This window comes from Anser brachyrhynchus, assembly GCF_964034855.1.
Source record: "Anser brachyrhynchus genome assembly, chromosome: 1".
NCBI lineage: Eukaryota > Metazoa > Chordata > Aves > Anseriformes > Anatidae > Anser > Anser brachyrhynchus.
In genome coordinates this window covers 211,278,875-211,306,210 of record NC_137694.1, presented here as the reverse complement: position 1 = coordinate 211,306,210, position 27,336 = coordinate 211,278,875, and the positions used below count along the sequence as shown (strand labels likewise).

Below are 27,336 nucleotides of genomic sequence, written 5' to 3'. Positions count from 1 at the left end.
GCGTGTTAAGGGACAGTCAATGAAAGCCAGGCTCTAGAACCCAAACCTGATAGTAAGTTTTATGGACACCTTCTTGTTGTAAATTTGTGGCATAAGAAAAGTGTATCTTCTCAGAAAGACTTCATGAAGCTTTACAGTTTCAGGGGTTGGACTTGATGATCCTTGTGGGTCCCCTCCAGCTCGGGATGTTCTCTGATGTTAACCATGGTGGGTGTTAGCCCACCACGGGCTGTGGATGCTGAATTTAATGGCAGGTTGCTGAGTGTGGCTGTATTGCTTCCCTGCTCTCAAGAGGGCCACAACAGCAAGCTGGAGGTGGCAGTAAGTGAAAACTAAGCCTAAAGCTTTGGCCAAAAAAATCAACAGAAGGGCTTCCTTTGTCTTTCCTTTCATCTGTGGGCACACGGGAGACTTCATTCAGAGGGAAAGGCTGCACAGAAGCAATGCTGTTCATGCTTTTGTTTGCACACCCTGATGTAAGAACGTGTCGGGCTAGGGAGAGTAGCTGCAAGCTCCGAGGTGGTGCTGGGGGTAGGTATTTCTTCCGTCCACTGCGCTTTGTACCAGGTGCAGCGTCCTGTAGGGTTGGATCTGTGCTGGGTGGCTCTGAAGCCACCTGGGACATGAAGAGTTGGCTGAGGAAGAAAAGGTGGATGAAAGATGCGATGCTGATAGGTGGGATGACAGCTGAAACACCTTGCTGCTGAGCCCTGGCGTTGCCCATCCTCCCTCCTCAAGGCTGGAGGACTTGAGGCTGAAACCTCTTTTTGCCGTCTGGTTGGAATTACAGCTAGGGTTGTCTCTCTTGGTTTTCTTGCCCAGTTATTCTTGTTGTGGGAATCCATGACAAGTGGTTTCTTGCAACGTATTTCGTGTGAGACTGCCACTGAAGGTCATTCAAATGCAGGTGGACTTTTGTCCATACTACATTTTATTTAGCAGCTGTCCAGTTGTACACAGACCTTTAAGATCTCAGCACCTTCATTGTTGTTGTTTTTTAATGCATCGGTTTTTAGAGGGACAACAGCTGTAAGGATGTCGAAGTGGCTTGGATGGAATTATTGCATTTTTCAAGGGTAAAGCAAAGGTAACGTTTAATGTTAGGGCCTCCAGTTTTTCATAGACTTTTGGCAATGGTCTCAATATTTAGAGAGTTGCTATCTCCAGATGACAGTTTTCCACTTTCAAAGCTGCATCTTTTAAAAGATGGTAAACACTTAATGTTTAATGTGTTGAGAGGATGAAATCTGACCTTAGAGATCCTGGAGGATTGTGCAAATAAGAAACGAGCTCTTTATTTCACCATTTACTGCTTTAATACCAATTAAATAAACAGGATAATTTAAATATGTGTTTGAACCCTACTGCAAGGCAGTGTATCGAGCCTGGTTACTGTGATAGAGTTTTTGAAATACAAGAAGAAACTTTCTTCAAAGATGGACTGTATAAACTGAAAGTAGATTAATAAACTAGAGTAGAACATATGCTTAGAATAGCAAATAGCATTAAAAAAGTGAAAATTAAGTGTGTGAATAAATGTATTTGTCTCCAGTGGGTATCTTTCTGGATTAAAAAATGCAGCAGACGTAGTAACATTTCTTTGCAAACCGGCACCTTTGAAAGACTGGCCTTATAAGAAATAGTCTTTTTTTTTTTTAGGTAGGTTTAAATATAAATGCAAAACCGATCTCGCTTTGTTTATTGAAGTTGTCTTCACCCGGCGATGTGAATCCAGGTTGGAATGGCCGCCTTCGATTTCTCGAACCCGCCCGTGCTGTTGTCGTGCGGGATCCCAGGTCCTGCACCCAGGGGATCCTTTCCTGAGCCGAACAGCAGCAGGAGCAGCGCAGGCAGAACATCGCTGGGGTTTCACCAGCAGCTGTCCTTTTACCAGTCTTTGGCTCTAAAAGCAACCGCTCCAGTTTGCCGGTGGTTTAGGCTTTTTTTTTTTTTTATCAGTAAGTGGCAGAACGGTGAAAACGGGGACGTGATTTGCTTCGTTTCCTAATCCTGCTCTGCCTTAAACTTCGTAAGAAAGTAAATGTAACAGTGCAGCAGAAGCGATGTCAGAGGGAGGTGCGGTGGGGCGATACTCAGCAGCGAACGCTGATATTTATCGCCTGTATTTCCTGCAGGCTGGGATGACAGGACGATCCCGAAGGATGGATGCTGCCCAACTCGGCCGCTTTTAACGGCTTCTGCTCTTTTCTTACCTCTCGGTTTCACCCTGATACCCTGTAGGTAAAAAACACAAAACCACAAAAAAAACAAACAAAAAAACCAAACCAACAACAGCAACAAAAAAAACCACACAGGAAAATAAGCAAACGAACAGAAAACAACACAAGGTTTGTTTTCGTGGTGTGTAATACCTGTGATGGTGGAAGGCCATCGCGTGCCCTGGGAGGGAGAGCGTGCACGGAGGTGTGGGGCATCACAGGCGTGCTCTGCAAGCAGTCCTGCTTGAATTGCTTCCCATTTCTTCCATCGGACCCCACCGAAATGCTTTCCTTAGCTCAGCACTGGCTCAAGGAGCTGTGCTCCTCCTCGGCTGCCTCTTCCCATCGCCGCGCTACCTCGCCGGGGCTGCGGCAGCTGCCGGAGGGGCCATCTGGCGAAGCGGGTCAGGGAACAGCAAAAAAAAAGGTTATTTTTAACCCAGATCAGTTCGCTCATCTGGTTTGCTGCGTGGCCCCGTAACGGTTGCGATGGCACCAGGACGGCAGGCAGCTTCTGGGGGAGGAAACGAGAAAGGCCCCTCGGAGGTTTCCTGCGATGTGCTCTGTGTTCCCAAATTATTTCTTTCCGTGCCTTGGTTTCCTGCTAGGTAGTGCCACGGATGTTTTTGGCTTCCGATTCGTCCAGGTGGATTTCATTTTATATATAGATATATATATACATATTTTTTTTTTGCCAGTACCACCAGTTTCTCAGGGATTTTCTTTAATTTTGATTTATTTATTTTATATATATATTTTTGCCAGTACCACCAGTTTCTCAGGGAATTTTTACTTATTTATTTATTTATTTATTTATTATTATTTTTTTGACGTGTCCGGAGAAGACCTGATCTCTGCTCCGCTCTGGATAACCTGTGCGCATTCATTAACATTTCGCCCCTTTATTCCTGAATTTGGATACCGAATACACAAAACGCCGTGGCGAATGGCTCCGGTATCCTCTGTGTGGTATTTCCTCGCTCCCAGCTTGACGCCGCACCCGGTACTAACACCTTTAAGTCGCAGTCTGTGGTTGCTCGCTGTTGGAGCAAAGGTTTCGTGAATTAGCTCTCAGCTGTGCATCCGAAGAGGTCGGAGCCCTGTCAATGCTCGGCCTGATGTCCGAATAGATTGCCTGTCATGTTCTCCTTAATCCCCCTCCCTTAATGCCACGGAGGCTCGCATTAGAATGTTTTCCTTGGATTTTGTGTTTTTCTAATAGAGATAAAGGTCAAACCGAGGCTGCTATAGCCGTACATTTTATTTTTAGTTTTTAAGACGGTTGCTGCGTATAGCTTTTTCACACTACATCTTTTTCTGTTTTCATTTGACGGCTCAGTGTTGTCAGCGGTGCCATAAATTGTTCCAATTAACGGTCTTAGCTAATTAACTTTTTTCTTTCACTACAAAGTTGTCCGTGACTTAGAAACCTCTGAATACCTTAGAATATAGAAATTGCACAGGAGAGAATGACAAACCCGGAGTGCCTTGGTTTCAGTACTTCAAGAACTGTTTTTGACAAAGGGATGAAAGCAGGAGGTAGGCAACTGCCAGCACCTACTTCTGTGGTCTTTGGGGAATTTTTCCTGCCTGGGATTAGGAATGTGGTTGAGGTGAGGACGCAGGGGGGCGCGGGAGGCTCTGCGAGCTCGGCATCGGAGCGGAGCAGAAGGGTGGTGATGCTCCGGGACAAAATGGGGTGCAGGTATAGGAAAGGGATGGCACGTCCATCCAGTAACGTCCAATAAATATTATTTGTTGGAGCCATGAAGTTCCTTTTCAGTGGATACTCAGAGGGTTAAACTCAAGGCATTATGGAAAAGGATTTGGTTAAGGTACGTGTTTAGGTGCCTGGCTCTGCTCGAGCATCGTTAGACCTCGCCCAGCTGGATTTTTAGCTCCTAATGTTTTTCCGTTCCTTCCAAAATCCCAGCCTTGGTGAGTGTCCTGATGGATGGCCGTGCATTTCGGGGTCTCAGGACGGTCTTTGAGACAGAAAATTGGCTCGTGAGGGAAGCTGTGCAGTGCTGTCCGACTGAATAAAGTCATTTCCTCGGCTGTATTTTTTTTTTTTTTTACCTTCCAGCATGTCAGACACTTAGTGAATGTTTTTATCTTCACTTGATAAGTTGTGGAGTGTATTTTTAAATGAGTCACGCTAACACAAGTTTATCGTAGCGATCTGCAGTCTCCCAAGGCGAGTTTTTTAATCAATACGTTCTAATTAATTCGTAATCTATTTTATAATCCATGTACCCAGCTCCTGCCACTGGAGCAGGAGGTCATAGGAGGGGAGGATGGGGACAAAATGAAAAATATTCTTTCCCTGCTTGAAACACCCCTTGTAGTTGATGAAGATATTAGGTAGCAAGTTTTCTTACTCGGTAGCTGCAGTAATCTCCTGAGGAAACGTTAAAGGATTTGAACTTTTTCACACCAAGGAGAAAATGGGAGGGAAGGGAGGACTTAGGGAGTGAGCTGCAGGAATCCTTTGTTAGGTTTCTTTGCTCAACTCGATAGAGGTAATTTGCTTTAAAAGCGAGAGCAAGTAATCTGATAATTAGGAAATTAGAAGTTAATGGGAAACTTGCGCAAAATGTATTCTGCTTGGGCTAACGAATTTATTCGGCAGGTTGGAGCAACTTTGGCTCTACAGAGAAGGCTTGAGAAGGGTTGGGAGGAAGCTGAGAGCCGTAGGCAGGAGCTGGAAGAGTCTTGACCCTAAACCGAGGGCTTTCCACGTGCAGAAGTCTGGTATACAGCAAAGGAAGGGAAAATCCGTGTGGACCAGCTGAAGAGAGAAGGTTAGCAACATCCTGTGTCTGCAGAAGCCAGAACAAGACAAAAGCCCTCACCAGCACCAAACACACCTTCGGAAAGCTTTAAGCCTTGGTCTCGCCCCCCATCCTGGGGGCTGCACATCCCCAGGTTCGCTCCGTGCCTGGCGCGGGGGTGCGGGAGGATGGTCCCAGCATCCCTTCAGATGCTTTGGCATGCAGGTGGCAGTTTTAAAACAACAAGAATTCGGCAAGCGTGAAAGCATTTTCTAGCTCGGGATATTTTGCCTTTTCTTCTTTCCACGTCGTGTTTCAGGAAAATTTTATTTCCACGTGCAGCTTTGTCGGGCAGTCCTCCCGCTGGTGATGCTGTTCACCCACCAGCCGGGAAGCTGGTGCTGTGCCTCTAGAGAGGGACACGGATTCAGACTTCTTGAAGCCTTTGCTTCTCGATCCCTCTTCCTTCCCAGTTCTTTTAACGGGCTGAACAATGAGCCTGGGTTAGACTTGCCAACACCCAGGAAAAGAAGAATATTAACACTGGGGAGAAGAGCCTCCTTCTCCTGCCCTAATGCTCTTCGCCAAGGAAACACTAGTAATTATAGGCTAGTATTTGTGTGCGGGATAACTGATCTTTATGGGATGGCTTGGATGAAAGCTCCTCGGGGAGAGGCACATAGATACTTCAGGTGTATGCCGAGAGACTTTTAACACGTTGCCCAACATAGATTGGTAATTAAAAATGCGGTGTTCCCATTTTCACATCTACCCTTGGCTCTTCACGTGTTGTATTTTCCCTTGTTAGAATATATTTTTTTATATATATATTTTTTTTTGTCCAGTTCTCTAATAAATAAACGTCTTTGTGCTTCTACGTGAAGGCCTGGATTGGGACTGGCTGTGTTTCTCTGCAAATCCACTTAAATTGTCCACGTGTGGCAGCCGCTGTGCTTAGGGAACGTGGCAGCCCAGGACTCCAGCCGGAAGGGGAGGAGATGCGGGCACGAGATGGAGCAGGAGAGTACAGCGAGGAGCTTGCCGCAGCCGTAATTACATTTATGTGCTTGCATTTCTGCCTTGCGCCTTCTCACTGAAGTTAAGAGAGAGATCCACATGAAACTGGATTTTTATCAGTACTCGTCTGAACCATTTATCTTAAACTCCCACCGTTTGTGAGTGCTCTTTGAAAGCCGAGAGGGCAGTGATATTTTGTGCGCGTAGGCAGGCGGACGGCCCCCATCTCCCCGCGGCTCATCAGCTGCTCTCAGCAGCAGCAGCGTGAAGTTATTACGAGCCTCGTCGTTCTGACTGCTGGTCAAGAAAACGCAGAAAAGGACTAAAGGAAAAAGAACCAAAAAAACCCCAAACCCAACACCAAAAAGGGTGACTCTGCTGAGTCGGAAGGACTTTACCAAGTTGCAGAGCGGGGCTGGTGGAAACCCAACCAAGGTGTGCAGTCGTAGAATCCCAGAATCATTAAGGTTGGAAAAGCCCTCCAAGATCATTGGGTCCAACCATCCCCCTACCACCACTGTCACCCACCAAACCATGTCCCCAGGCACCACGTCCAACCTTTCCTTGAGCACCCCTAGGTTCAAGGTGTAAAATTGGTGGGAAGAGGGCCCGCTGACCCCGTAGCTGGTGCGAAGCTTGCAGGGAGCTTTTCAGAAAATGGCTCGAGGATGGAGGAGGAACTGCAGGCTTCGGGGGTGGCTCGCTCCCTGCTTGCTAGGACCCAGATTGTTTTTTTGTTTTTTTTTTCTTTCTTGCCACAAAAGGAGTCATTTGTTTAATTTTACAGAATGTTACTGGAGTTTTGGAACTGAAACTGCAGCCCACGTCTTCTTGATAAATGACTGTGTGTATTCCTGGAAGGAAGTTAATGGGGCTGTGTTATATTTGGTACCTCCTGAAGCACTGAGGCTACTTTGAGAACAAAATGTGCTCAAAGAGAGACTAATTTGCCACTGCAGAGCTTGATGTGATGAGACTTGTCAAGTCGCCGTTTCTGCTGGAATTCACTTCTCCCTTTCCTCTCCCTCCTGGAGACTGCTTGCTGATGTATTTTAGGGCTGGTACCCATTGAACTGGGAGGCCAGACAGGCAAATCAGAAACCCTAAAACCACGATGAACTTCCAAGCAACGAATGTGCTCGTTATAAGGTGAAAATACAGCAGGAAAGCGCCCGCGCAGCAGATGGATCCCACCAGCGTGGTACCAACCGCGTTGGGATGATCCGGGTGTGGGAGCCCCAGCTTTTTGACTTGGTTCCTCGGTGCCATCTCGGATGGCGTGGTGGTTTTTTCCTCTAGCAGCTGATCCCAGGGACCGCAGTAAACATTTTACTGGAACTGATATCGATATTCTGTGCCCGTTTTCTCCCTGAGACTGTTTTTAGAGTGAATGGAAGCTAACGCTGGAAGGGTGGTTAGTGATAATGCAGAAGGATTTAATGGAAACCTCTCGGTCCTGGGGTGATTAAAATAAACAACCCGTGCAAGGCACACGGGTCCTGGGTTGCAAACAGTAGGTTTTCTGTTCCTCTGCATAATGCAGAAAGCATGTGGAGCTGCTCGTGAGCCTTTTCTGCGCTGTGTTTTGAGCTGTTTCATTTTCAGTTCTCCGAGTTTCCGTGTCAGCTGAGGCGGGAGGGTGTTGGAGAGCCGTGTAAAACTTTGTTTGGCCAAAACCTGTTTAGTCTAAAATCCTGACAGATAGCTGGCTGGCGGGTAATTAAATAAAAGATCAGATTCCCTTCTTTCCTCCATTTTGAAAGCTGAGGAGACCCTGGTTGTGATTTTATCTGCTCCTGATGCTGTTTTGTTTCTAGTTTCTATGCAAATCTGCAGCAGGATGTCAGGTAAGGAAGGGCGTGAAGGCGATGGAGCCTTTGTGCAAGTTTTCTGCCCCAAATCCTGGAGCTGTAGCGTGTCCCTGCGGGAAGGTGCCGAGCCTTGCTTTGGTGGAAGATGCAAATGTTGAAAATGTGCCGCGTTTCGTCCTGTACCTGTAGCACTGGAAAATCTGTCCTTTGAGCTTTTAGGGGCTCTGTCCTCTTCCTCCTCGTATCCTGCAGCTCTGCATCCGTGCTTTCTGTCCGGTGGCTTTGCTGGCGGAGCCTTACCCCTCTCCTCTCTCTCTCTTGCAGCTGAGGACTCGTGGAATGCTGTGAAGACTCCCACTGCCCCGCAGCCCTAGGCAGATCACCGTCGGGATTGTCTCCATCCGAAGGAAGTTCGTCCACGAGAGGTATCGATCGATTCGTGTTCGTCTGGTGCCCTTGAACGGTCGTGTTTTGGTTTAGATATCCTCCAAACAGCTCCCAGACCAAAAAGATTTGGGGGAATAGGGGATGGGGAAGGGTAACCGCAACAGCAAGTGCAGACTGGTGAAAAAGTGTTGGTGTTTGTTGTGGCTCGGACCCTTGCCTATATTAAATGAACTTCTGTACAGGATTGCATTAGATTTTAAACAAATTATGTGATTTCTGGGTCAAGAAATGCATAAACTGGAACTCCAGTATGCTTAGTGTATTTTATTGTGTTGATTTATAAAGTTAATAAGTCCAAGGTAATCAGCAGGCTGGAACAGAATGCACAGTAGGTACATGCTGCTCCTGTAAAGAATTGAGAGGGTTGCTTTTTTTAGCGTTTCTTAGTCTTAATATCATCTTAGTAAATAATTAATTTTTGTTTTGTATTAGAAAGAAGGCAAAAGATCCTGCTTGTGTTTGCTACTGGGTTGGCAAAAGGGGTGATTCCTGGTATAAATTTCCATCATTTGCCTGCAGGCAGTTTCCTAATAGCTTATATTGCAGCCTTTCATAAAAGAAAGGTAGAAATAGTTTTAAAAATAGACACTTTGTAGTGTCACGCTGTCTGTAAACTGTTTGGGGCAGGTTCCATCTTAACTACTTCTTTTTTATGTGATGTCTAGCATTATGAACTGGTCCGGTCCTGTAGGCATTTACATATAAGAAGATGCGTTATAATAGAGGTATGACATGATATATAGTTAGCTATTAAATATGAGCACACCACTTCAGGAAATCCCTGAGCTGCACAATGTTACAGGCTGGAAAATGTGCTGGGCAAGTGTCACGGTACGGCTGCCCCGTGCTTGCATTTTCCCCGAGGTATTCTCATTTCTGTTGTTGCTGCACGGAAGGTGCTGGGGTAGCCGAAGTGTTGGCCTGACCCAATCCAGCTGTTCTCCTGCACAAGTACAAAAACCACAGGGTTGACATCTTTTTTCCCCCCCTTTTCCATGTTTTTGCTGATTGCTTAGTAACATGAACTGCCAGGCTACCCGCTGAGTGTTCTGCTCCCACTCAAGGCAGATTTGCCGAAAACCAGCTGCGGGCAGACGACAGCGGTGCTGATGGATGCTCCCCGCTCTCGGATCCGCTGCGTTACGCATGCGTCAAGCACTCACGCGTGCTGTCGTCCTTATCTTCCAAATATTTTAGCCTGCAAAAGTGCCCCAGCCCATCCTGGGGAAAAGCCTGCCCTATTTAGATGCCTGCTTTTGGGGTATGGACAAAACCAGACCGTTGGCTCTTCCTCTTCCCACCCTCATCAACTCCACGTCTCAGGTGGGATGGGACAGAAAGTGCCAAACATTTCAGAAAAAACTTTGCTTTTGGCAGTCCTCTAGCAGCAACAACGATGGGCCCCTTTCTGTTGAATATCAAGCTGGAAAAAAGGATAAAGGTGGGGAAAAAGGGGGCCTTGATGCTGCTCCCGACCCCTTTTCCTGCCCACTGCCCCTTAACAAAATAGTAGGAGACACAGATGGGGCTGTGCTGCTTCTGCAGGGCCAAGGAAAGGGAACTGCAGGGCTGCAGGAGGACTGGAAGGTAGGGAGGAGGTAGGGGTGGGGGCTGTATTGCTGAGAGATTAGAAAAGTGACAGTGGCATTGATGGAAGAAGAGGAAGACGAGATGTTTTTCAAAATGAGAGTAAGCTAAGTGTTGGCTTCGTATGAGAAACAGAGCTTCTGGTCCCGTGGCTCTGTCCGATTCAGCTCCAGATTAAGAAGCCTAATCTTCAGCTTTGTGTGCGCTGGGTGTCTGAGCTCCCGGTGGGCTCAGTGAATGTCCTGGGAGAGAAATTGATGGAGCCTGGGGAAATCCGGCTGGCGAGCCACCAGCTGCCTCCTCCAGCCCGGTGGGGAATTGCCCTGCCCGAGCGTCTCCACCAGTTGCTTCAGAGATTCACTTCTGGGTGTCTCAATCTTGGGCTGAGCCTCCACCCTTTAGATTCAGGACGGTAAAAAGTGCTCAGAAATCAAAAGACGGAAGAAATTCAGTCAAACTCTTGGTGTGTGTGCGCCTGACCTCTTAACTTGGTTTACTTAGGTGAGGTTATTTCCTGCTCGGGAAATAACCCCTCGTCCCCTTCCCCTGCCAAATCCTAAGGGGAATACCAGCAAATAAATAGTTAACCGTAATGTGGAAAGTCTGTGTGTACCTAACAATGCTTCACTTATCTGTGCAATAGCCTGGTTTGGTGTAAAAGGTTTTTTTTTTTTTTTTTTTTTACATTAGGCTGTTGTTATGCAGCGTGCCTGAATGGAATTTGGCGTGTGGCTAGGTGCACTTGGGCTTCCTGGATTTGCTTACTTCACCTCAAAATCTCAGACCTCATCTGGAACATTTCTGGTCTTGAGTCTTGGGACCACTTGTGCCAGGTCTGTGGGGTCCCCTTGTCCTCTTGGGAGTACGTGCGATATGGCAGACGGTTTCTGTAGAGCCAGGCTGTGTAGGGCAGGGGGATCCCATGGGACACCTGATAATTGTTGGAGGAGGGAAGCGAGATCCCTGTCCCTTGCTCATGGCCGAGCTAACATTCTGGTACAAAGAAGACAGGGATCTCCTGGAAAGAGTCCAGCGGAGGGCCACAAAGATGATACGGGGCCTGGAGCATCTCCCCTGTGAGGAGAGGCAGAGACCTGGGTCTGTTCAGCCTGGAGAAGAGAAGACTGAGAGGGGATCTTAGCAATGTTTACAAATACCTGAAGTGTGGGAGACAGAGGGACATGGCCAACCTCTTTCAGTGCTCTGTGGGGACAGGACAAGGGGCAATGGCCACATAATGGAGCCCAGGAAGTTCCGCACCAACCTGCGAAAGAACTTCTTCCCGGTGAGGGTGACGGAGCACTGGGACAGGCTGCCCAGGGAGGTTGCGGGGTCTCCTTCTCTGGAGATATTCAAGGCCCGTCTGGACGCCTACCTGGGCACCCTGCTCTAGGGAACCTGCTTTGGCAGGGGGGTTGGACCCGATGATCTCCTGAGGTCCCTTCCAACCCCTACAACTCTGTGATTCTGTGGTTCTAACACTGAGGACAGCGATTCGTGTTCCCTTCTTTCCTCTGGGTGATGTCTTGGGAGGAAATGGGTCATGTTGGACCACCGTTAAGTTGGAACACTGTTCTAAAAGACAGCTTTTATCTATTCTACACCCGTTGCGGGGATTTTACTGTGTTCCTGCGTGCTCCGTGACACGCTGCCCATCGAAGTGCCTGAGCTAGGAGCACGCCACTCATCTGTGTGGCTTGGGAAACATAGGCAGGAGCGCGTTGGTACCTACGCCGTAGTGCCGTGCACATAGCTGGAGCATAAACTGGTGCTCAGGAATGTCGCCTGGTGCTCCGGAGCTTGTACTGAGGAGGTGTTCCAGATGTACCTTCCTGAGAGGGAAGGCTCAGAGGGACGCGGTGGCTCGGAGGGACGTGGTGGCTCAGAGGGACGTGGCACCTTTCTGTCCTGGGGGACTCTGCTTTGGTGGCGAGGGCAGCTCAGAGGAGCGACGTGTCCCACCACGCCACGTAACTGACCCCGTGGTGAGCGTGAGATGTGCTTGGGCACCTGGCTAGGATGCTTGCAGGGAGCAGGAGCAGCTGCATCTGGTCCAACCATCAATGGATGAAACAGGAGAGTTGGATGCTCTTGGTAGGTGGTGGAGGATGTAGGTACCCTTCTTTCTCTTGAGCTTCGTCTCCTTCATCGTCCCGTGCTCCCTGGGAGTTGTGCAGTAGCAAGGCTCTCCTAAATGTACCGCAGCTAGGTCCTGAAGGTGCTGGATTTGGGGTTCCCTTTCTTCTCTCTCCCATGGCAGTTGCAAATAAAGGTGTGGGAGGCTCTGGGACCTGTGGTTACTTTGCCCATCCTTGCTTCATGGGAATTTTCACTTCCTGAAAAGACTTTTGTTCCTTTCTGGACAACGTTGCAATGCTGTTTGTGTCGGCAAAGGACAGGGAAACCCCCCTCCAGTACGTACCCAAATACACTGTGATATGTTACATAGGGTAACCTGTTCCTGTACCCTAAAATATGATGAATTTATAAAGAGATTTTCACCTGAAATGAATGAATTTCATGAATGCAATGAAGCATGCTTGCAAATACTTTCCTTATTCAGCTCTACGTCCTTAAGAAATTGTCTTTCAAATGTTTTTGCCTCGGTATGTTGGGGCAGTCGCTCACCAGCTAACGACACGAACATCAGCTGCGCCTGCAGCTAGACGGATAGGGAGTGAGACATCATTAGGGAGATGACATTTCCCAGAACAAGGGGAAAAAAATCCAGTGTCAAAAGCTGATTTATAAAACAGAGGAAGGTTTTAATAAGACTTAAGGACAAAAGCAGCAGAGAGGATCTCTGACACCAGCCTTTCCAGGACGCTCAGGACTCAATTCCTGCTTCTGATCTTTGAGTTTATATGTGCTGTAGCTGCTGCCCCGAGGTAGGAGCAGAGTGCCCCAAAAAACTTGTGTCCGTCTGCTCAGCCAGATAGATGAGGTTGGGGTCTCTTCTTCCTTTGAGCCTAGGAAGTGAATTGTATCTATATCACTTCTTAAAAAATATGTGTGTCTGTTGAAAGGTTCGTGGCCCTGGCTTCTTTTTGGGCTCGCGTTTAGCGTCAGGCTTTTGAGTCACGGACTTCCAAACCAACACAAAAATGGAGACGTGCATTCCACGAAACAAAACCCCAACCAGATCATCTCTTCAGATGCCACACCGAAACGAGAGCAGCATGCTATGGAGAAAACACGGAGGGGCCGTGCCAAGTCGGTGATGGCGGGGGATCTGCTCGGGCGCCCCTTTTCTGCTCCTGCTGGAGTCGTGCAGAAGCGCTCCCAGTTCTCGAAGGCTTTGTGGCCACGAGATCGACGTGGGACACTCAGCACGACTTCCACACCTCTCCGTAGCTCTTCCCACGGCGCTTGTTCCACATCTCTGCTCTCACAAGGGCCCTGCTGGGGCTGGTGGCCCTTCCCTCAGATGTATAATTTACCACCTCTTCCCGGTGTGCCAGCCTTGTGTTGCTCAGCGAGTGCTCTCTGCGTCCAGCCTGCAGATAACGCCGCTCGGTGAGTACGGTGCTGCTAAGTCTACCTGTTTCTGATTAAGCGCGTTTGAATTTGCGCGTTTGGTTAATAAGCTGCACCTTTCACGGATTCTTTTGTTAACTCCTAAAAGCTGCGTGTTCTGATTTATAGTGCCAAAAGGGGTAAACTGACATTAAAAGCATTAATTAGTCTTGGTTGACTGCACAAAGAATAGAGTTGGTGTGAGCCAGCTTTTGATTTAGCCCTTTGTGGGCCTTTGATTTTGCCTAAGCTTGTTAAAGGGCCTGGATCTCTGGCTTTTTCATGCTAGATTGTATAATTAGGGTTTAGTGTGAAATACAGTGATTGGGCTTGAAGAGCAAGAGCCCTGCACAATTATAAGCAATAAAGTTGTAAAGCAGTTGGCCAGAACTTTACATATATTTTATTAGAGCAATGTTCTTTTTAACTCGTGGGTGTGATAACTTAATTTGCAGTAACGATACCAAAGGGTTTATCCTGAGCTTTGGGCACCTCGGTAAACCTTGGAAATGATATTCTCAAGGTCCTCGGGTTGGCCCAACGCAGTGCTTCAGCAGCATGCCAGCGTAATGGAAGTGGTGTAAACCACAGGTATTGCTGTGGCATTTGGTGTTTTTTGGTTTTCCCCATACCTTTCCCCATTTCAAACAGGCTAATGGAAATAGAAATTTAAAAGTCGTAGCGTTGCCTGGGCTTTTTACTTGGAAATCCTACATAATTGTGAGTGTGTACCAGCGTAGGGTAGTTTCTGTAGGACTCAGCTCTGCACATCTATTCTCCATACAGAAGTTTGAAAATTAATTGAACTAGTGGCGAAGTGTCTGTGTAGACCTTCCCTAATTATACGTGACTGCACACCTCCACCCCTCCCAAGAAAAAAGGCAGAATTGTGATAATTGCCTCTGGTTTGTGTTTCTGAATTCAGATTTCCCTCTGTCCGTATAAAGTTTCCCTCTTCCTTAGATATTATCACACCAACTGCTAGATAAAAAGAATCCATCTTCAAGGCTGGACTGCGTTTCCATCCCAACTGGCTAACGCTGGCCATCGAGGAGCCACCGCTTGCCCAGCGGTATCTCCAGTGCTGCCTCCGGTTCCTTTGCGCGGCAGGATGTGCTGTAACAGCCGCCTGGGGTGATGCTGGTAATGCTGACCCACTGCAAAAATGCTTTTTAAACGTGCAGATATCCACCTACCTGGGAAAATCTATGCCTTTCCCAGTGTTGGATGTCAGAACTCACAGAGGATTTTGGGTCCTAGATGAGAGGGAGTGATGGGATGCACCTGAGGTTCCTCAGCTGGGCTAAAAGCGCCTTTGGTTTTGGGCACAGGCACGCTGCTGTCCTCTGGGGTGAATGGTGTCTTCCCTCTGAAGTTATCTGATGTTCTCTGTAGGTCATTTCGGGGTTTGGCAGTTTTAAAAGCCTAATAGTGTGTAATTTCCTTCCCCTCACTGTTGATCGTCAGCAGAAACCCCACAGCAGCTGGAGGCGTTCTCTGCGGGTAGGTGTGAGCGCTGGTTTTGGTCGAGGCAGGTAAGAACCTCCAGGCTTCAGGGGTTCGGGCACACTGAGAGCTCTCACCTCTCTTGGGATGTCCCCGTGCCCAGCTCCTAAACCTAAGGAGGACCGTTCAAAACATGTCCTTGTGCTACCTTTGGCACTGTGGCCGAAAGCTGCTGGGCTCTGGACTTTGCTGTCGTGGTGCCACCTTTTTCCAACCCGATGGAAAATTCCCTTCTCTTTTACCTAGCTGAGATTTAGTGAAGGTGGAAATGGACCTCTGATTTTTGACACTTTAGCAAAGTTGTAAGGCGACGCTAGGATGGGATTTGAGATTTTTTAAAATACCTTTTCTCTTGTTCAGAATCCTTGCTTGAATCCATTTATGGCTTGTCTTCCTTGGCTGTCATGGAAAATGAAAACAAAGAGCCATTGCAAAGGGTTGTGATTATCATTCTGTCTGGTCCAATAAAGGGTCGGGGTTAGAAATGAACCTGCATTACTTGTTAAATGACAAATTGGGATTGTTTTTCACTTTTTTTGGCAAGTTGTAATTTAAAAATTGGACAGCCGCACAAATTGTTACGTCTCCGAACATTTAACCAAGCGTCAAGTTTTGCCTACCCAGGATGAGATCGCGGCTTTCCAGACCCTTTGTGGAGCTCCTATGGCGAAGGGGCTGTGCCCACGGTGCCCATAAGCAGCACGTCCCTTGTCTTTGAAATGGTCAGGTGCCAAAAAGAAGCATTTTCAGAAGGGGATGTTGCAATTAAAACAAAAAGCATGGTGTGCCCAGTGCCTGCGCTAGTGCTGGCAATTGCATGTGCGGCTCCGCCACCAAATTAGTCTTTGTTCCTGGAGGATTTTTGCTAGCGGTTGCCTGCTGAGTATCATCCTCTTGCTCATTAACATCATTGTTTCCTATTGTTTGGGCTTTTTCTTACACAGTGTAAACAATTTCTAGTGGTTTCTTCCCCCTCTGCTATCAAATAATGGCAAAGGAGAAAGTTAGGAGTAGCTGAAGGCTTATTTTTTATGAGGCAGGCTGAGGTTTCTGCTAAGGGCTATTTCTCCTTGCCTTCTCAGCTAGACGTTAATAAACAATTTGTCATCTCTGCAGTATTTGCACTTCTGAAAGTTTAAAGCGTATGCTTTTGCTTCAGGTATTGTGTTTGCTCATGACTATTAGTGTAAGACAGTGCACGTGATGTCTCCCCTTTCCTGGGAAGCTCGTAATCTACAGGAGATGATGTGAGCTAGGAATTGAATCACAGAACGACTTGGGTTGGAAAGGACCATAAAGATCATCAACCCCCCATGGCAGGGGGGTTGGAACTAGAATTGGGCTCACTTCTTCGTGTTTTGGGGAAAAGCCAGGCTTTAACAGGGATGGAGGGAATGCTGCAAGGCAGAAGAGGACCAGCAGGCAGAGGACATTGGCCGGAAGAGCCAGAAGTCATGGGATTGTCTCTTTGTAAGAAGGTGCTTTTTTTTTTTTCCATGAGCCTTGTAATCCATTTAAAACATGATATCCAGTGGAGATTGGACTTATGCCTTACGCTGTCCGTGTGAGCATTTCCACTCTGCAAACTTGGGAAGCCTGGTAAGGGGTGGAGAGGTCTCAGAGGTGGATGGATTCCTCCAGATCTCATGAACGTTGCTGCAGGTTAAGGGAAGAGGACTTTCTGTAAGCTGACTGGTGGTGGGTGAGGTGGCAAAGTGAATTAGCACACTGGAAATTCACAAACTGGAAAATCTACAGGGATGTCTCATAAATGCCCAGCCGCAGGAGAAGCTTCGTTTTGAGTTTGTGCTTGTGAGCAAAGTCGATCAATGTGAGAAACAAAGCCGTGGGAAAACAAAGGAGCTCCTTGTTTTCTATTTTGTGTTTTGTTTTTGCCATTGATCTGATTCCTGTTACATTTACAGCTGCTTCTCTAGGGAAAGAGGTACAAGAGTATTTTGAGTGGTGAGGTAGGGTTGTGAGGGTTAGGACTGGGGTAGTTGCATGTTATTTCAGAAGGGTTTTATCCATTCAAAATACCTACATTAAGGTTCTTGTACAGTGTATTTACTCATTGTTTTCCCGTTAAAACTGAAACCAAGACATGCTGCTTGGCGATTTGTCCATTTGTCTTCAGGAAAAGGTAGTGAAAACAGAATTTCCATCATTGTGTGTTTAATGGGTTTAATTAGGCAGGATTAGGGAGGACTGGTGGCAGGATTTGGAAGCAGTTATAACAGGTCGTAGACAACCTGGAGGGAGCTCTCCCTTTCTGCCCTGCTTTCGTTGTTGGTTGGGAGCTGTCTACTTATTTTAATTAAACTGATTTGGTAAATTCTGTAGTGCATTTATATCCCAGAACAAATCCTGTGCTTGAATGGCTGAATATGGAGAGCGAGGAACCTAGAATCCAAATATGCACCTTGAGATGTGGTTGCGGAGGACTGTGGAGCATGGAACTGGAAATGTCCTCTGTGCGTCAGGGAAACTGGAGCTACCTCGGCATGGCATTTTTAAAACGGCTCGGTTGATAACAGCAAACATGGACAAACTGAGGTGAGAAGTGTCTTCAGCAGCACACAAACATCATAGAATCCCAGAATCATTAGGGTTGGAAAAGCTCTCCAAGATCATCAGGTCCAACCACCCCCCCACCACCAATGTCACCCACCAAACCATGTCCCCAAGCACCACGTCCAACCTTGCCTTGAACACCCCCATGGACGGGGACTCCACCACCTCCCTGGGCAACCCGTCCCAATGCCTGACCGCTCTTGCTGAGAAGAAATGTCTCCTCATTTCCAACCCGGACCTCCCCCGGCACAACTTGAGGCCGTTCCCTCTGGTCCTGTCACTGGTTACCTGTGAGCAGAGGCCGACCCCCAGCTCCCCACCCCTTCCTTTCACTGGTTCTTCCCTCACAGATCTGTCAGCTTGTTTGGCTCCCGTGTTTGTTTCTCCTGGTACAGTTGATAACATCATTAATGCTCGATGCAGGGTAAAGAGTGCAGCTCCTTGATCCAGAGCAGTCGCTGCCGATGCTCCTGGCTGGCAAAGACGCAAAGTGCTCCAGGCCCGAGCTCAGGCTCTGGCAGGTAAAGGCCTTCCCGTTCCCTTGCAAGAGCCCCATGCCCTTCTCTCCCTCCTGAAAGCCCCTAAATCCTTGGGGCAGAGAGCTGCCAGTATCCGCCTCGTTCAGCAGACAGATTTTTGGCCGTGAATGAAAGCTTTTGAGCTTCGATTTTGTTTATTGCTGTCAGTCAGCACATCCCTAGGAACAAGCCCGGCATGCTATGACCACCAGTGTGCGGCACGGCCGGGATGCCGTGAGCCCATCAGCCGGGGCACGTTTGTTTCCCTTCCCCACTTTGAGAAAGTGGTTCTTCCCACTATTAGAAGCGTTAAATTGACTCAGCTGGTTTGTTTGCTGAAGTAACCCTTTGAAGTGAGTCTTTGAAGTTTCCAATAGGATCGGGGATTCGATTAGGCTACTTTTATCCAGCAGTCCCATAGCACAGATTTGGTTTGGAAGAACCTCACCGGCTATTTCAGCTCCGACAGGTATAATTGGGGCCGTTAATTGCTGAGACAGTGGGGTAATTGAGAGAGTGGAGTCGTATGGAAGCCTAATAAAAACAAGTTCAAATGACGGTGGAATTGATCCAAATCCAGGAGGAGAAGCCCTCTTTTTTGAAAACATCCTATGAGGTCCACTCTGTCCTTCTTCCAGAAATCTGTGATTAGATGGCTGCTTTCAAGTTGAGATGTTTAATTACCTAGAAATGCCAGGTAAACAAAATATTTAGCTTTTTTTTTTTTTTTTTTTAAATATAAGTGGAAGGAAGGAGAAGGCTTTTTAGTTCTGTCACTTTTGATCCTAACTCGCCGAGTTTTCAGCGTTCGCTTTCGATGCTTCACTGGCGCTTGAGCATACAGACGTTATGGGGTCATCCGTGGTATCAGCACAATCTCTCTGGTCAGCTTTTCGAGGCATGTCTATAGCATTAAGTCTCGAATTGGAAAGGTAATCCCCTCTGGAGTCTTGACCTAGTCTCAGAATTACTCTCTCCTGCTCTTTGGAGCCTTTGGGTCCTGTTCCAATGTTTTTTCCCCTTCATCAAGACAGCTTCCTTAATTGCTGTGACTGCTAGGCAGAAATCTTACTCTCCTGCCTTACAGACCTCCTTTTCTTTGGTTCTCCTGTAATAAAGTGGTTTCTGGAACGTTGCCAAGCCTTTAGCCCAAACTGTCTTCGAGCTTTCATATCAACCAAGGAGTGGCGCAGCCAGTTTTCTGTCCTAATCCCTCTTCCCGAAGACAAAGAAGTCGGCGCTGTCTAGACATTGGTGTTCTGAAGATTTTATTCGCTTTAACATGCGGTAATTTAAGGCTGAGGGTTCCCTCTTTCTCCTTTTCATCCCACATAAAAGTCCCCGAAGCCTCCAGTTGCTAGACGGATGAAATCCTGCACAACAGGAGCGTGCGATTTGGGAGTAGTCCTGTGCCCCTGGAGAGCAGAGTTGAGGAAACGACATGCAGTGAGTTCTGGCCGGTGGCCCCCGTGGTGTGTGGACTAAGTATTTGTGATTTAAAAGCTCTTTTTCGTATCAAATGCTGCGTTCAGTCATGAGATATTACACAACAGGTGCCAGCTGCTCTTAAACGTTTGTGCTTGTATGGTTTGCCTATTGCAGCAGCCTTTTCTGGGGTCCACACCGTACAGCTTTTTAGTGGGGGAGTGGATCCTTACATGCTACAGCTTTTAAGAAGGAAAAGCTAAAAACAGCTGGTTTCCTGGTCGTTTGAAATTTTCTTTCTGTTAATGGCAGGTTTTCACCTTCTTTTTCTTTGGCAGTGTTCTGCTGGCAAGTTTAGCTGATGAGAGATCATTAGGATCCTAGTTAACCTTGGATGGGGTCTAGCTATATAATGAAGAAGAAGCCAGGTACAAAAATATTGGGAAAACTGAAGAAAAATTGCTATAGAGCAGAAGTTGCCCGAAGAACGTTATCACAAGTTCTTTTTGCCCCATGTTCTCACTTGGAGATGGGTTCCTTGCCCCTATTTACTTCCCAGTTTGTGTTGAAGTATGGAAATAGTGGTCTCCAAGTCAAAACAGTCATTGGATTCTCTTGCAGATGTGAAATGATTTTCCCAGTTTGTCAACCTCCCCGAGGATGGATGCATCGGATCCCTGGAGGTGCTGGCCATCCCGTTCCCACACCGAGACATGTGTCTGGCACGAGTCTGCAAACCAGAAGTGAGATGCTCTGAGAAGAAGAAATGGAACTAGGTGAATTAGGTGCTGGAAGGCCGCAGTTAGACGTAATAAAAATGTAAACGGGGAGAAGACGCACAAACTTGAGGCCATCTTCCTTGGCACTTCAGTGCGTGCCTTTTGCCTGTCAGTATTTTTGGATATCACAGCTGGGGACAAGGAGAGACTTTGTGTTTTGTGTCTTGTACACAGCTGAGCATGTAATTTCTAGTTAAATAAAAGACAGCGTACTGTCAAGATTACGAGTTCAAAAAGCGAAGTGGAGCTGAACGTCACTAACTGCACTTTCATTTTGTTCCGTATATATGTAGAACTTTGTCAGCGATATTTCTGTCCAGATTTCTCTCTCTAAAAACATTGGTCTGAGTGGCAGGGCAATCCTGGGGGAGTGCACTTCTTCTAACTTTTGCTGCCTAAAGGAAAGCACCTAGTTATGTCAAAATGGGGTGAATTTGCTTCTGAAGTTTCTTACAATTGTCTATGGGGCAAGTCTGGACCAGTAGTGTCACCTAGATACTGAAAATTTAAATGAGTGAAGTTAGGGATGATGAAGAGGGTCTTGCCTGTGTTGGCAATGACTTTGTTATACACACATGCTTATTATAAGATCCTTAATCAGCTAGGATGCGTCTTCTTTATAAGAAACTCTACCAAGTGTTATAGATCAAATGATGACTTTAGGGATTGTGAATTGGCTTTAACCTGTTCTGGGTGGCCAGAATCCTATTTATCTTGTCTTAGAGGGGGCACTGAGAAGACATTAATCTTGCTGAAGGAAGGAAAGCTAATCATAAAATAACTTCTCGAATCCAGGGTCCTCCAAAAGCTGGGCAAGACAGATCTTTTATCGTAGCTTAAGCAGCGGTCTTGTTTCTGAAGGGGCTTAAACATAGGCCAAGTGGCAACACGTCTTCATTCTGTTTTTTTTCAAACTCAGACTCTGAAGGTCCCCTTCTAGTTCGATGTCATTTCTTAATCTTGGCCTCTTCATTTGGCCTCGTTGCTGCTGCCACCCCATTCCTTCAGGTCCTGCCCTGGTACTTCCCTACGGGTGTGTGTTGCCTTTCTCCCCGTCTGCTCCCAGCTACGATGAAATCAACCCAGTCCTTGGGTTTGCTGCTGACCCCGTAATCTCTACCCACAGCGACAGAAGCTTGGTGAACTGGGGGCTGCTTTCAGTCTGCTGCCCTTCGGGAGTGATCGCGGCATCTCTCGGCATTTAGGAAGGTGGTATAGGAAGGTGGTATTGCCTTGTTTATGGGCAGCATGGATTTGAAAGGTGTTTCTTTAGCAAAAGTGCCTGGAAAAGGACTGAAAAACACCCTTTTCATCAAATGTTGACAGTCAAATGGCTTGTTGGTGGACTGCAAGGGTTGTTCCACAGGTGTTACTTGAGGATTATTTTTTGTCAGTTCGTTAAAGGTTTTGATGGGCATTAATTAACGGATAGAATGATGTCTCTGCTTTGGTTTCTTGGGGGTACTCATTGGGGGTTGCTAAATATTTTGCATTTAATGTTGGTAGAAGGTGTTACCGGGATTGCAGAAGGGGTCGTCAGCTCTCCTTTGAGTTAAAAAGGATTATAGGCAGAAAGCTCGCAGACTACGGAAAGTAATCGAGTGGAATGATGTCGGATAGGAAGACCACGGCCCGCATGCCACTGCTGCAGCTTATTTTACAGTCGCTGGCTTCCCTTAATGCCTCCCTCCATTTAGGCTCCTCTGCCGCCTGATTTACGGCCCCGGCGTGTCACCGGAGCATCCTCGGCCCCGGCCGACAGCGCGGAGGATCGGCGAGCCCCCCTCGGCAGCAGCCTTTCCCCAGCGTCTCGGCGTAATTCGGTTATGAATCATCGCTTTATTTGTCATGTCAAGCTCCAGCAGGACGGTTTAAAGTGCTTTTAGTCGGCAGTAATTTGAGGCACTCTGCCAAGCTGTTCAGTTGTTGTCAGAGCTGGCGGTGGCTGCAGCTGATGCGATGATAAAACGCGCTCAGACTGCAGATTACTGCCGTGGTGGCAGGAATGCTGTTCATTTGTACGTGTGGCAGGCAATAAGAGCTAATTAACAAGCGTATGAATTTGTTGGGTTTATCCCCGTGGATTGCCGAGTGGGTGTAGGTATTCAAAACTGCTAATGTATGTATTTTACTGTCTTTTGTGTTTTTAAAATTCATTTTCCTGAGTGTTATTTTATGCTGGAAGTGCATCAGCAAAATATGGGTCTCTGTGGTGCAATCGGAATATTTTCTACATGAGAGGAAATATGTATTAAGTTTTTTCTCCTGAAACAGCAATACAATTTGCTCTGAGGGGAAAAAAAATATATCCTTTTGCTCCTTTCAAATAATTTGTTGGGGGGAAAAATAACTTCACATTTTTTTTTTTTTGTATGAAGGTTTTGTGTCTGGTTGCAGGATCCCAGCTGAGTGCCGTGTAGGAATGGGCTGCTGCCATTGCTTTAAAAAATGAGGATTGCTTCGGACCCGAGGCCGCGGGCTGCCTGGAGCACCTTGCCCAGGGCTCTCGGTGGGCAGTCGGATGGAAGGAAAAGCGTTCCTTCTCTCCTGATTATTTCATTAAATCATTTTATAGTGGGGATACGCGTGCCTGTAAAGAAAACCCACGCGGGTGTTGCTCCTGCTGTCACCTCGCAGCTGTGGCCCTCGCCGTGCCGCATGCCCCGCAGCGGCTGCGGGCTGAGCTCCTCCTCCTCTCTGTTGCTCTGCTTCAGCTCTTCCCTTCCGTTCTCGTTAGCCTTGTCATCTCGTGTCCATCCTTTTTTAATTTCTTTGATCCCACCTGTGAAATAGGCGTGGTAGTAAAAAGAAGAAAGCCCAAACGCGAGGTGTGCGATCTTGCATCGCTCAGCCAAGAACGGCCACAGCCAGGCGTACCGGCTCTCAGCTGCCTTTTGCAGGAAGATAAATTTAAAGCAGGGGGGATTAAAATATAAAGGTAAATGCATGTGAGAAGGGGTTTCTCACCTCTGGAAGAATTGGTTCTGGCTGGCTGGAGCGGAGCTATTTTATGATAACCAAATGTGCGCTTCATGCTGCTGTCCGCTCGTGTTATCTTCTCAGCAGTGACACAACCCGATCAAAACAACAAATTCGGTATTTAGACTTGGAAATGCCTGGTATGTGATGATGATAGGCGCTTGGGTTGCTCTGTGGGGTTGTTTTCCTGCCTCCCAAAGCTAAAGGAGCCGGGGCAGTTCTCATTTTGTGCTGAAGAATAAGGCACGGCTACGAAAATCTTCAGACTTAGTGTCTTCGGGAGGGCAGAACTGTAAGGGAATAAAAGTGCCTTTTCTTGGGCAGCCTGTTGAGCAAACATGGATAAAATGTTAGTGTTCAGATTGCACTATACGTCCCCCATTTCCTTTTTCCCCCATCTCTCTTGGGCGACGCAACGTGCGAGCACGTGGGGACACGGGGCAGCGAGGTGCGAGGGGCGAACCTCTGCTGCTCCTCCCCACCTCGCAAGAGGTTCAGTGCAGAAATCTGCTGATTTCTGAAAAAAAAAAAAGTGCAATGCTTAACGTGTTTTTTTAATAGGTCCTTCGTCCAGCCACTTGAATTTTGTTGCGTGGATATAAAAACGCAGCCTTCAATGGCAGACTGAAGAAGCCCCACCAGGAGTGACTTCGGAATGAGCTGCTTCTGGGAGACCCTTTTAGGATGTTTTATTTGGTGTGTGTGAGCCCTTGAGAGTTTTCACCTTTAAAATGTGTCTGTGCATGCGAATTGCTTTCAGACCGCAATTCTCTTTCTGAATCTCACAAAGCTGTTGTCCACGGTGTTCAGTAGCGAATTTGTCAGACCTGGAGCAAAAGTTGGTTGCGTTTTATCCCTTATTCTTGCAGTATGTGGTGGGCAAATAGTGGCATTTAACTTCATTTCTCATATCCTTTCTTTCAAGATACCGCTCTCATATATGGTATTTTTCTCTCAAAGTTAAACCCGTACAAAACCTTGTTTTTTTTTCTAGCGTGCGACTCGTCCCATCGGCCATGTGAAGTGGAAAAGGAGATGTGGAGGAGGAAGGTGGGAGGGCTGGGGGTCCCTGTGTTACGCAGCCCCTCTGGTCGGCGACACTTGGCTTCCTCGTGTCGCCTTCCACGTCCTTCGTCCGCTTCTTGTCAGCGTTGCTTAACATCTCCGTATTCAGAAAAGCAATTATTTGCGAAATTCTTTGAAAAGGAGCCTTTTGCGTTTGTTGTCAGAACAAAAAGCCGCCCGTGCCGAGCCGAGGTACTGCAGCATCATGTGGCAGGATTACCGCGCGTGAGCTGGAGCGGCGGCCCGAATCCCTGACCTTGTACCAGGTGCGAGGAAGGGCAGCGAGATCCAGCGCCGGGCAGCCCGCAGGGACATTTTCCTGAATTCCCGGACTCCACTTGATTACAGATAATTTAATCTTTGCAAATATTGCCTTATCTCTTCCGCTCTTTCCTGGTTTTAGTGCCGCACACGAAGATCTGCTGGTCCTTGTAAGGCATCCTGGAGCACCTTGCTGTTCCCCTTTTGGCAGCACGAAAATCTGATGTTTCATGCTGGACTGTCTCCCATAGCTTAGCTGCTTCCTAATCCACGACCATCCCTTTTCCTCTTAAATCCTTAACTTTAGATTTTAGTGGTGTCTTGCTAGGGCTCTTGGTAATAGCTTTTTGAGGTCACCCTCCTGCCTCCCCCCCCCACTTCTGGACTCTTTAGTTATTCCCGTATTGCCACGATCAAGGGATTTTGTCCGAGCTGTTTTGCTTCCCTTGCTGTGTCTGTTTATGTGAGTGTCGTAGGGCCCTACCTCGTTACAGCCACTTTGCTTCCCGCAAAATAAGTCATTGGGTAATTCCGTGATAATCCTTAATACGCTTATTAAAGATAAATACAAGTCTTCTGTTCTTCTGTAGTTATGTAATGAGTGATTTGAATAAGATAGCATATTTTAATAAACATTTTGGATAAGTCATGCTAATTTTTTTCCTGAATTTTTAGTGAACAATTGTTGGATTTACTGACTTTTCTCTAGTTTGTGTTTACTCCTCTCATCTTGCATTTCTCCCGTAGCTTTTTGGTGATGCCTAATCTTTCTATACTTGAAAATTGATAGATGTGGAGTAGATTTCTAGATTGTTCTTTGCTTGGTTTGGATTTTGACGGGTTTGCTTCCCATATCCTTGTCTTTTAGTGAGCTTTCTCCTCTCTACTGTGCTTTTCTCCTCCCTCTGGAGGCTCTGGTGCAGAATCTCCTCAGGCGGATGGCAGGCAGAGCCTGTCGTCCTTCATTTTCTCACCTTTTGACTTAGGGCTCTTCAATGCTATTATCCTTATTTTAAAATCCTCCTACAAATGAACGCATCAAATTTCCGGGTCACAGAACTGACAGTTGAAAACATTGTGGCTTTCGTGACATTGCGCCTGTCAACGCTTAGCGGCTGTTGCTGTTTCTCAAATCCAGTCTCGTAATTTGTGTTGGTTTGGGGCATTAGATGAAAGTGGCCTCGATTCTTAAATGCAGTAGAAATTGCTGTTTCAAGAAACACTGCTGAAGTAACAGAATTTGCTGCTCTGGTCTCTGCTGTGACAGCTGACACCGTTCACCTTGTCCCGTGTAAACCCAATCGGATCTTGTGCAAAGAGGCGGTTTTGCCAGACCTTACAGAGTCACAGAACCACCGAACGGTTTGGGTTGGAAAGGACCTCAAAGCCCACCTAATTCCAGCCCCTGCCATGGTCAGGGGCCCAGGGAATTACCCGCACGTGTCAGTACTGCAGGCATCCTTCACTGGGTGTGATGGTCGCGATACACGAGGTCTTGCGGACAGTGCTCGTCAGGCTGCAAACTCAGCCACGTGCCGGGAGTCATGGCTTCAGAGGCGTGGAGGGGGAAAATGGGCTTCATGGATTGAAAGATTATTACCTTTCTTAAAGAAAAAAAATCTAAAAATTCAGTTTTGAAATGAAGGGTTTTGAAATGGAGTCATTTTATGTTGCTTCACACCCAAAAAGCCTTACACACAAGCACCGAGTAAAGGTGTTTGTGGGGATCAGAAAGATACACGAGGTGGTTCTGATGGCAACTGAGCGATCTCCTGAGACATAACGAGACAAATTGTGTTGTAAAAATGTGACCTGATGTGTCTCTTGTCTCAAAGACCTTGCAAACAACTTCAGTTCCAGTTTTCCCCTGTCCCAAATAGCCTTTCACTATTGGCAGTAAGGATCTGAATTTCTGTTTGTTATCAGGATTTACAGTGCTCAGCCCTCTTTTCTCATATTAAAGATAGTTCTTGCTATTGAAAGCCATATAACAAATCCAGAAAAAGCAGGGAGTGTACGATATTCCCAAGTTAGGAGCAGCACACGGTGCTTTAATGGTAGCGTGCTTGATCCTGGGTATAGGAGAAGTGGTGTGTTTCAGATACGTTGCAGTGAGAGCTGGAACATTTTTTTTTCCTTCTTCTTTTCCTACTCATCCAGAAACACTTGGAAACAAGAAATTCCACTTATTATTCCTGTTGATTGCGGATTTCTTCTAGTGTAAGGAGGAAAGAGTTTCCACTTACATCCTCCCAATATCTTGCAGGGACGTGGAGCAGGTTTCCATCCACTGCTCTTGGCCAGAGAGGAAGAAACGTGGGGGAAGCTGGGGAAAGAAAAGGAAAATCTTAAATAACTTAAAGTATGCGCTGCGATGTAGCTGAAAGCTCCTCATTCTTCGAGCGACGGTGATGGGAAGAAGTAAAGCAGTCCTCGTGCTGGGTCTCACTGCCGGCGGTGTGTGGGTGCTGAGAATTTTGCTTTAGGCTGGGGAAATGCCTTACAGGTGATAAAACGCCGGGCTGCGGCATGTCGTGATGTCTTCTGTAGCCACGTCAGTTGTTGATGTATGCATTTGTAATGTTATTAGTAATAGAAGTGTCTTGGGGAACGAGGTCTTTCGGCCAGGCTGGCTGTACAAAGAGATAAGGTTGGTACGAAGCACTGAGTATGCTAAAAGCAGAAATATGCCCATCCTTCCTATTTTTGAACTTGGAAAAGATTCAGTAATTTGGGTGGTCTACAGCTGTTTGCAACTGCCTAAACCTTTTTTTCAAAGTAAAAGAAACTTGCAAAATATGGAGGCCAAACGTTATTTTCCCTTAAGTATCATGTTTTCTTAAGCCCTGCTAAGTGAT

The 27,336-nt window shown here is 47.0% G+C and overlaps 1 protein-coding gene across 12 annotated transcripts in view; it reads left to right on the top strand.

The window, feature by feature from the left end:
• FAM168A (family with sequence similarity 168 member A) overlaps positions 1–27,336 on the top strand; it is a 179,533-nt gene that overhangs the window by 43,817 nt on the left and 108,380 nt on the right. For 8 of the 12 annotated variants that reach the window (XM_080559739.1, XM_080559738.1, XM_080559736.1 and 5 more), the window contains one exon: positions 8,146–8,246. The gene's annotated coding sequence lies outside the window, so the exon portion shown is untranslated. Of the gene's footprint in view, positions 1–7,674; positions 7,858–8,145; positions 8,247–10,545; positions 10,689–27,336 lie in introns of those variants that run through there. The other 4 variants (XM_080559742.1, XM_080559748.1, XM_080559740.1 and 1 more) reach the window with 4 other exon arrangements.